Source organism: Ursus arctos, unplaced genomic scaffold (genome assembly GCF_023065955.2).
Source record: "Ursus arctos isolate Adak ecotype North America unplaced genomic scaffold, UrsArc2.0 scaffold_8, whole genome shotgun sequence".
In the NCBI taxonomy this organism is placed as follows: domain Eukaryota; kingdom Metazoa; phylum Chordata; class Mammalia; order Carnivora; family Ursidae; genus Ursus; species Ursus arctos.
Genome location: NW_026623100.1, coordinates 5,390,427 through 5,398,690, shown reverse-complemented (window position 1 = coordinate 5,398,690; position 8,264 = coordinate 5,390,427).

The window sequence follows — 8,264 nt, the reverse complement described above, 5'->3', positions numbered from 1 at the left end:
CTGTCAAATTATCTTATGAGAAGTAAATACAGGAAGGAAAATGCCAATTGCTAACATTAGAAGTTGCCAAAGAGCATCATAATGCTACTTCTCCACTATAAATTTCGAATGGACTCAAGATTCGCTTTTTTGTTTTGAATACAAAAGCGATCATAGTAAATTCCTCTCAGAACACCGTCTTTGAGGTTAAATATAGCGAAGATGTTTAGGAAATATATCCTAGTCATATGTAATCGATAGTTCATCTTGAAAGCAGTGTCTTTTCAAATAAAAGTTAACATAGATTGATAGCTTATTATTATAAAGGCTTTTTTTTATTTTTCTTTTCTTTCTTTTTTTTTTTTTTTTTTTTGCTATGGAGAAAGCAAACGCGATCTCGTGTCATTTTCTGTGACTTTCTGGCGTCTCTAGGCAGAGCACGGAATTTGAGGGTATGCACTAGTGTAGGCTGCCTTTCCCCTAGCTCATTTTTTCGACTCTAGCTTCCGCCTGTCATGTATTTTTATGAATTGCGTCAAATTCTTTCTTGGAATGAGGCAGAATATTAACTAATTAATAGCTAATTAATTAATTGGCGAAAGTCATTTTCCAAAAGCCAAGTAACCTTTTCACTCTGACCTTTCCAGATAGCATTTTGCCCTTTGGGGGGCCAGTGGCAGCAGTGAAGATTTCATTTAGGACGAAATCATTATCGAGGGTTTTTTTCCAACCTTTATGTCACTGTTGCTGTGAGTAGAGCACCGGGCTTTCTCAAAGTTCCACAGCTGACTGCATTTCCTCTTAGATCCCACGCGAAAGCTCGCATGTCCCTCCTGCCAGGAACCAGCATTTGCACACTCCGCTCCCTGGTCAGTGTAACAGGGAATAATGCCCAGATTCACAGCACTCCCTTGGGGGGGGGGTGGTGGCACAGAGTCCAGCCCCCCTGATTTATTCCGGGCTCGTCTGAAACAGCTCCACCGTCTCCCAAACGATGCCAAGGCCAGTTAGGAGGCTTTGTGGCTGCAAGGCATCCACTCAGTCCCTGTGAAGGTGTCGTGAGCTGAACCCAGTGAGGAACAGACCAGCCAAAGCAGCCCGATGGGCTCTTCCGTCAGCCTGGAAGCAGAGACAATCTCCAGAGTCAGAGTCAACTTCGTGTTTGAGTACGGTGCTTCCCAACAGAGGGTTACTTTCTTCCCCGGGGTGTTCATATACCGAGAAACTGACACATCGCTCTCTGTATATCCAGCGCGGGAATTTACAGATAGACACACATGCACTTTCTGAGACCCTCATCATAAGTCGGTGGAAAAGGACCATCCAAACCAAATGGTGATAATCATTCCAGGTTAATAGGCTGCGCCTTATTCTGTTCCCATACCACACAGGGCTGGGAGATGTGGCTGAGTGTGGCCATGTTGTGTTAGGAGGCCTTAAGAGCCTTCTCCAGCCTTGTTTCGATATGATCCGGGGGGGAGGGGTGTCAGCTGCACTCACAAATGTTATGGGACCGCTTTGCCAGTGGGGACATCTGGGCTACTCCAAGAAGGGGAGAAAGCAGCAGGGTCCCCCAGAATTTGGACAGCAGTAAGGCACTGCTGTTACAAACACTCTCTCTAAGAGACAGGACCAAAACGGGGTACCACCAGCACGTGACCCTGGGCAGATGATTTAGCAACCCCCACCCCCACATGCCTCCCTCAGCTCCTCTGTCAAACCTGAATACAAACAGGCACTTAGAGGCTTAAGTAGGACAACACACGTTAGGCGCGTGTCGAGTCCTTAGTAAAATTGGGTCATTATTATTACGGCTGCTCTCTCAGAGGGTGAGCACAGGCTGCTGAATTCTGGTGGACTGTTCTCCCTCCAGCCCATTTAGAGCAGTTGAAAATAGAAGAGAGGACACAGTGCCCAGGGCCTCCTGTCAACAGTGGCTTTGGAGTCCAGCCACCTGCATCCCTGAGCATGGCAACCTTCCTCCCACAACAAAAGTCCAGGCTAAGGACTAAGGGCGGCAAGAACATTCTCAGTAGGAGCCAGAGAAAAATCTCACAGGTTGACACTCTCCCTGGTTCTCCATCCAGTTTATTGTGAGGGTGGTGGAATCCCTTGTCTCAGTTTCCTGAGGGCAAGAAGGGAAAATCCCATCGAACTTGATAAAGAGGTGTCTGTTGGGGGCTTGGGGGAGAGGAGAGTCCACACAAAACCCTCCCACTCACCTCCAGGGCGTTAGCGCCCCATCCCATCGTGCATTCTCCACAAACACGCTACAACTGAGAGCCAGCGACAATGGTTGACAAACACGTCGCTTCTTGGCAACATCACCTACCCCACGGCCACCCCACTCTTCCTGAAGTTTCTCCAGTGCCATGGGGAACCAACTCTATGCTTTCTCAACCCCCGCTGTGCAGACCTATTAACATCTTTAAAGCCTACGGCTTGGCACAGGAAAACTTTAAAATAGACAATAAATCTATATTCAATGCTTAATGCATCTACACTTGGGGAAATGTATACAGAACTTTTTTTTCTTCTCCACAAAAACTAATCTCACTGTTACCCAGTGCCATTGAATTTAGTAAGACTGCAAGCTAAAATCAGCTCCTTGGCACAGCCAAAGCTGGTCCTGCGTTGGCTTATAGGACCCAGAGTGCAGAATGAAATGTATGGCAAGGGCCTGTGTGGACTCCTCTGTGAGCGTGAGGAATTTGTTTTAACTTGCACTGCAGCAGCCCCCCCGCCCCCCCGACACACACACACACACACACACACACACACACACACACTCACGGTGTTGGAGCTAGGCCTGGTGCACTGGTCCTGGTTAACAGAGAAGAGTGAGGGAATGAGCTTATGTAACCTGAGGAAGGGGAAAAGAGAAACATGGCCACGCCTATGCTCTTTGAAGGGTCATTCATGTTGTGGCCATTTATTTTTTGTTGTCCACTGATTTTACTTCAAGGGCACCTCATCCCACTGGGTCTAGAGCCTCACAAATGAGACCTTTACATCCGGCTAGCACAATGGTTGCTAATGCATCGAATTCACCAAAGTCAGTATCGGAAAACAGCATTATTTTCAAGATGCTTTTATATTTATTATAAAAGGGCATTTTTTAAAAATCACGACAAAACTGTTGTGGTGTCTTGAGGTTTTCTTTCTTTTTTTTTTTTTTTTCTTTCTCTAAGGACCCTGCATTTTGGGCGAAGGGCCGTTAATAGTAGCCAGTCCTGATAGGCCAACATCTGTTTCTTTATAGGAACCTTTCTTGCCAAGTAGCTGGACAGCAAAACCCATTTGGTATTCATGGGAAGTACTTGCTGAACAATAATGACAATAATTGCTTCTGATTCTTGTGTTTACAACACTGCCAAAGTATCATTAGGGCCTTATTTATAGATAATAATGCTTATTAATCACAAGTATTTGAATTTTGGAATGTATTAGATTAATATTCTTTTGTACCTCAGTTCTGTACTAATGCCGTGAAAGACATTTACTGAATGCAACTCATTGGGAATGCTTATTTTGAGCTGCAAAATAATGTGTGTAATTTGCAGGTGAAAGATAAAGAAATTACATGCCCACCTCGCAACAGCCTCCACCGTGATCCACGGCCAACATGGAGCACTGGGCCCTAACTCTTACATGAGAAAGGAAAGAAGCAAAATAAATGTCCCTATAGGTATTATTTCCCAAAAATCTTGTAAATTCTTATGACAGGAGAGCTCCCTCATAATAAGTTCATCATCCTGTTTTGCCATAAATCTTTAGTGGGTAGCCTCACTTCATTGAAAAGGGTCCGAGGTGAGGAATAATGAGTGATTCTGTAATAATTTCACATTATGTAAGTTCTTGAGGCTCAAGGGAACAAAACAGGGTAGGATGACTAATAGCTGTACACAACAAAAGTACAATCCTAGGTCTAACTGCCCAGCTATTAAACCCCATTCACTCGCTAAATCTTTATGTTTAATTTCCGTGCAAGCAAACCTGAAAGCTATTAAGTATTTCCCTCTCTCTAAGTGCATCTAGAAATAGGAATCATTAAAAATTTCAAAAGCTGATCTCATTTTTCTAGGAGTAATCCAGAGAATATCATTTTGGTCAGGGCAATAAAACTTTATGAATAAATATAAAGCATTCCTACCTAGCCCATAATTTTACCTGGCCACTCCCTCCTGAAGTTACACCAAATATGAAATCAGCAATATTTTATTTTTAGCTAGCCTACATTTTTATTTGTTCTTGGAGTATTCATGCTTTATGTGTGAGAACAATACTTCAGCGTGTTTAATTACATGAATGCAAAATGTAGTGACATAATTTTCCGGAAATTTTTGAAAAAGCAAAGCTTATTAATAGAGATTGTTAGGTGCTATTTTTAAAATCATATTTGCAACTAGGTATCTTTTTTTTAAATTACTAGTAATTAATGTTTATTAATGTTCTTTAGATCAAACCTAAATTATATTCATAATCTTAGCCTGCTCTACCAAAGACTACTTTAAAATAGTCTGTGGGCCTAATTACCACCTACAATACATTAACATTGCCCTCTCGTATTTTCTCGATTTTTGTCCCCCATCTCCCCCCAAAAAAGTAAAGTAAGAAAGTAAAAGGAAACCACCTTTCAAATTACACTGAGAAAATTGCCCTCCCTACAAGACCCTTGAAAATGTGTTCAGCAAATGTTTCCAGGTCAGAGCAGACGAGGAGACAAAGATTCTAGTTCATTACATGTATAATGCTAACATTTTAATCCATTGCTAGATGTAAATAACTTTAGCAATCCCAGTTGGACTATTTAACATTAATTTAAAGTATTTTATAATATGTGTGTGTGTCTCCTCTCATGGGGCTAAGTAGAAAGGTGAACAATTATCCAATCAATGTACTCAGCCAAACCTGGCAAGTCAGGCCCCTCAACACTTTTTATTTAAATCTGGTAAATATCTCAACCGGAGATCCATTCAGGTGTGTGTTCCATCTCTCATTACATTGGTAGAATGAAGAATCAAGCAGTATCTCACAGAATTAGCTGCAATCTTACAAATTTAATCACTACAGATAGCCAATCTAGATTGTTGAAATTTCGCTATGTCTCCTCTCTTTTTTTTTTCTTAATAGCTAGGCAGAAGAGAGAGCAGCCTGAATTCTCCAGATAATTAATTCAACTCTGATTTATTTTGCCTTCGGTAGACCTCGCCTGGTTCTCTCTTTAAGAGACGCTGGTAGTTGGATGAGGAAAAAAATAAATAAGTGTTTTGAGAGAGCACAGATACAAGTCCCCTCGGTGTGTGTCATTGGTAATGTCTAAACATTGAAGCTGACTACCTGCAATCCCTCTCGGGTGTCTCTCTGAGCCTTTACTGAATTAGCCTCACCCAAATGCTTACAGGCTTGGGAAGGAGAATGAGAGGGAAAGGAGGGAGGGAGAGAGAAAATGATTAGTCTATGAAGTTAGGAGTTTAAATTTGAGGGGATTGAAAAGGTAATCCGCTAGGAAAAATGGTTTGACAGAATAACTTGTAGTCCACCAACATTCTAGCTGTTTCCTAAGAGCCTCGTTGGATATGAAACTTGAGATCTGTCAACATTTTAGAGTTTAATACGCATTTTTCCTTCTTTTCTTTAACTGCCAAATTTTTTAATAAAATTGAATCTTGGATGCCTACATTCTGGGGTGTTTTATTTGCTATATTATCGTTTTGTCTGCTGTTAGGCCACAGAATGCCAAAGTATTTATTCTGACAAATCTTTCTATATGTGTAACTTGAGCCTACTAAAATAGTCCTTTACCCACTTCATTAATTAAATCAACAGAAAAGATTCTTGTACATTTTGGTAGTGAATGACTCTTGGTCCAAATTTTTGAATGAATGTTGCGCATTTTTAAATCATTACGTAGCCTGTGTCTACGCATGTCATGCCATACCATCACACAGAAAACTTTCTAAAATAGAAGATAAACTTCTTTTTGCAGTTGATTTCAAAACTCCATCTAGAGCAAAATGTCTTTTTACCTCTTTCCAAGCAATATTCCTTTTTAAAAATTTTCACTTGTGATATTTCCATCATTCTGACTTCAAACTTTTTAATAAAGAGATTAAGAAACAAACCCGGAAAAGCAGCTTGCTAAACTGATTTTTGTTTTCACAATCTCACCACTAATATTTAGATACCACTGAGGAGTTATCAGTCTTTGAAATACTCTCTCTGAAATAAGTAACAAATTACACATGGGAACACCACCATAAATACGTTTTTCAGGAAAGAAATATACATTTAAATAAACATAGAAAAACCAAAATAATATTTTATGGTATCAGTAAAAGCAACTCTCATTATGTGAGAAAGCTCCTCCTATCATGGTCTTCAAGAAAGCCTCAAAACTTTATCGTTTTGACTCCTTTACTAATTAGGACAAATAGCTTTTAAAGCATAACATTCGGGTATAACATTTCTTTACATTTGCCCGGCACAAAAGTGTATTTGGATTCTTGCCAATGTATTCATTTTAACTGTAATTCTAATATTTAAGAAAAAAAAAAAAACTTTGAAAATGCCAAGATTCAGAATATTATCTAACAAGAAGCAAATAGGTAACATGTCATCCCATGTTATACAAATCATTTCAAGTATAAATATATGTTTCAAATTTCCTATTTACACTCTGAATTATAACTAGACTACTGAAAGTCCTTTGATGATATAAAGGCCCATAAAATTAAAATACTTAAAAATGTTTTCTTTACAGTAGAATGGAAAATAAAATTAATGCTCTTTTTCATTGCATCCAGAATTTAATTTTGGTTCTAAAACAACAGTATTTAATTTGCAGGGGGAAAAAATACCTGAATTTGGATAGGATATTTCTTTTTTAAATGTGCCTTCTGAAGTACGATGGCTTTTTACTCTACATAAAACAAGTTATTTAAGTTAGTAATACTTTTAAATGAGGTGTGCTTAAAATATTAATACTATGCATGTATTATTTACTGATTTCTGTGGTGTCAGCCACAGTTAGCACAATTCTGATTTCAAAATAAATTTTGAACATTTTTTCAATAGGAATACGATTCCCTCGCTCTCCCAGCTATTTTAAGACTATCTGTTGTAGAATGTATTGTTAATCGTAGAAGTTTGCTGTATTACACATGGACATGTTATATGCAAATGTATTCAGTTGGGGTATGTATATATGTTGTTATGTTATGTACATAAACATCTACCCATGTGCATATGTATATTTACATCATGTATAAATATGTGTATATTACCAAAGGGTACTATACTGAAGAAGGAGGAGGAGCTTCTAAGGATTGCCAAACAATATTTTAGTTAACTGTTAACTGAGTGCTGTTTTCTATGGAAGTAATTAGGTTTTCCTTTTTTCACAGTCCCAAAGGTGGATGTTTATAGACATGGTTTAGATATTTACTGTTTTCCAAAAGGCTAGTTGTATAATCGTATGTCAACATAAGCTTTAAATAAATTAGTGATACCCTCCCCTGCACCTTCCCCTTCTCTTAGGAAAGCCTATGGGCAAACAGCTTGATAAATAATTCAAAGAAAAGCTAAATTCTGATTTTCCAAAAACAAAAACTCATCTCGTTAAAACATTAACATCTCACCATTAACGTTCTTTATTAAAATTTAGCCATCTATAAATTATCCCATGAAAAGGAGTAACTGAAATTCTATCAAGATAGTAGCTGGTCAGTTCTCTTGAGGTGAGCATCTGTAAATTTTACTTACAGCCTTTCTCCAGGACAGGAGGTCTTATAAAGTCTTATAAAGAATTGTGGCTAATAGGAAAAACATCTAATATTAATAAATCCTAGAAATAAAAAAAATGTGCCACTGATATCTCCAAATTACTGACAATCCTCAGATGCAAACATGAGGGCAAAAAGAGGACAACTAAAAATATTTATAAAGTTTCTCTTCAGGGTCCTCTGAATCTCACACTATTAAAAATACAGTTTGGCAGTTGGGTTCATATTCTCAGTAATGGAGAGAATATTTAGCCTTTTTCTGAATTCTCTGGGCCCTGCCTTCCCTTTGAGAGTTGAACAATCCGGATGGGACTGGTTTATGTTTTAAGAAGGAGGGATTGCATCTGGCCCAAGTTTTCTTCTGCTAGTCTGCTTTTCTCTTCTCTAATGAGAGATAACTGACAGCCCTGTTTTGTATGAAATTATGGAAATCACAGACTGGAAGAAAGGGGAGTCATTATTTCAGAACTGAAAAGGTGTGGGTGTCTTCACTTCCCCCCA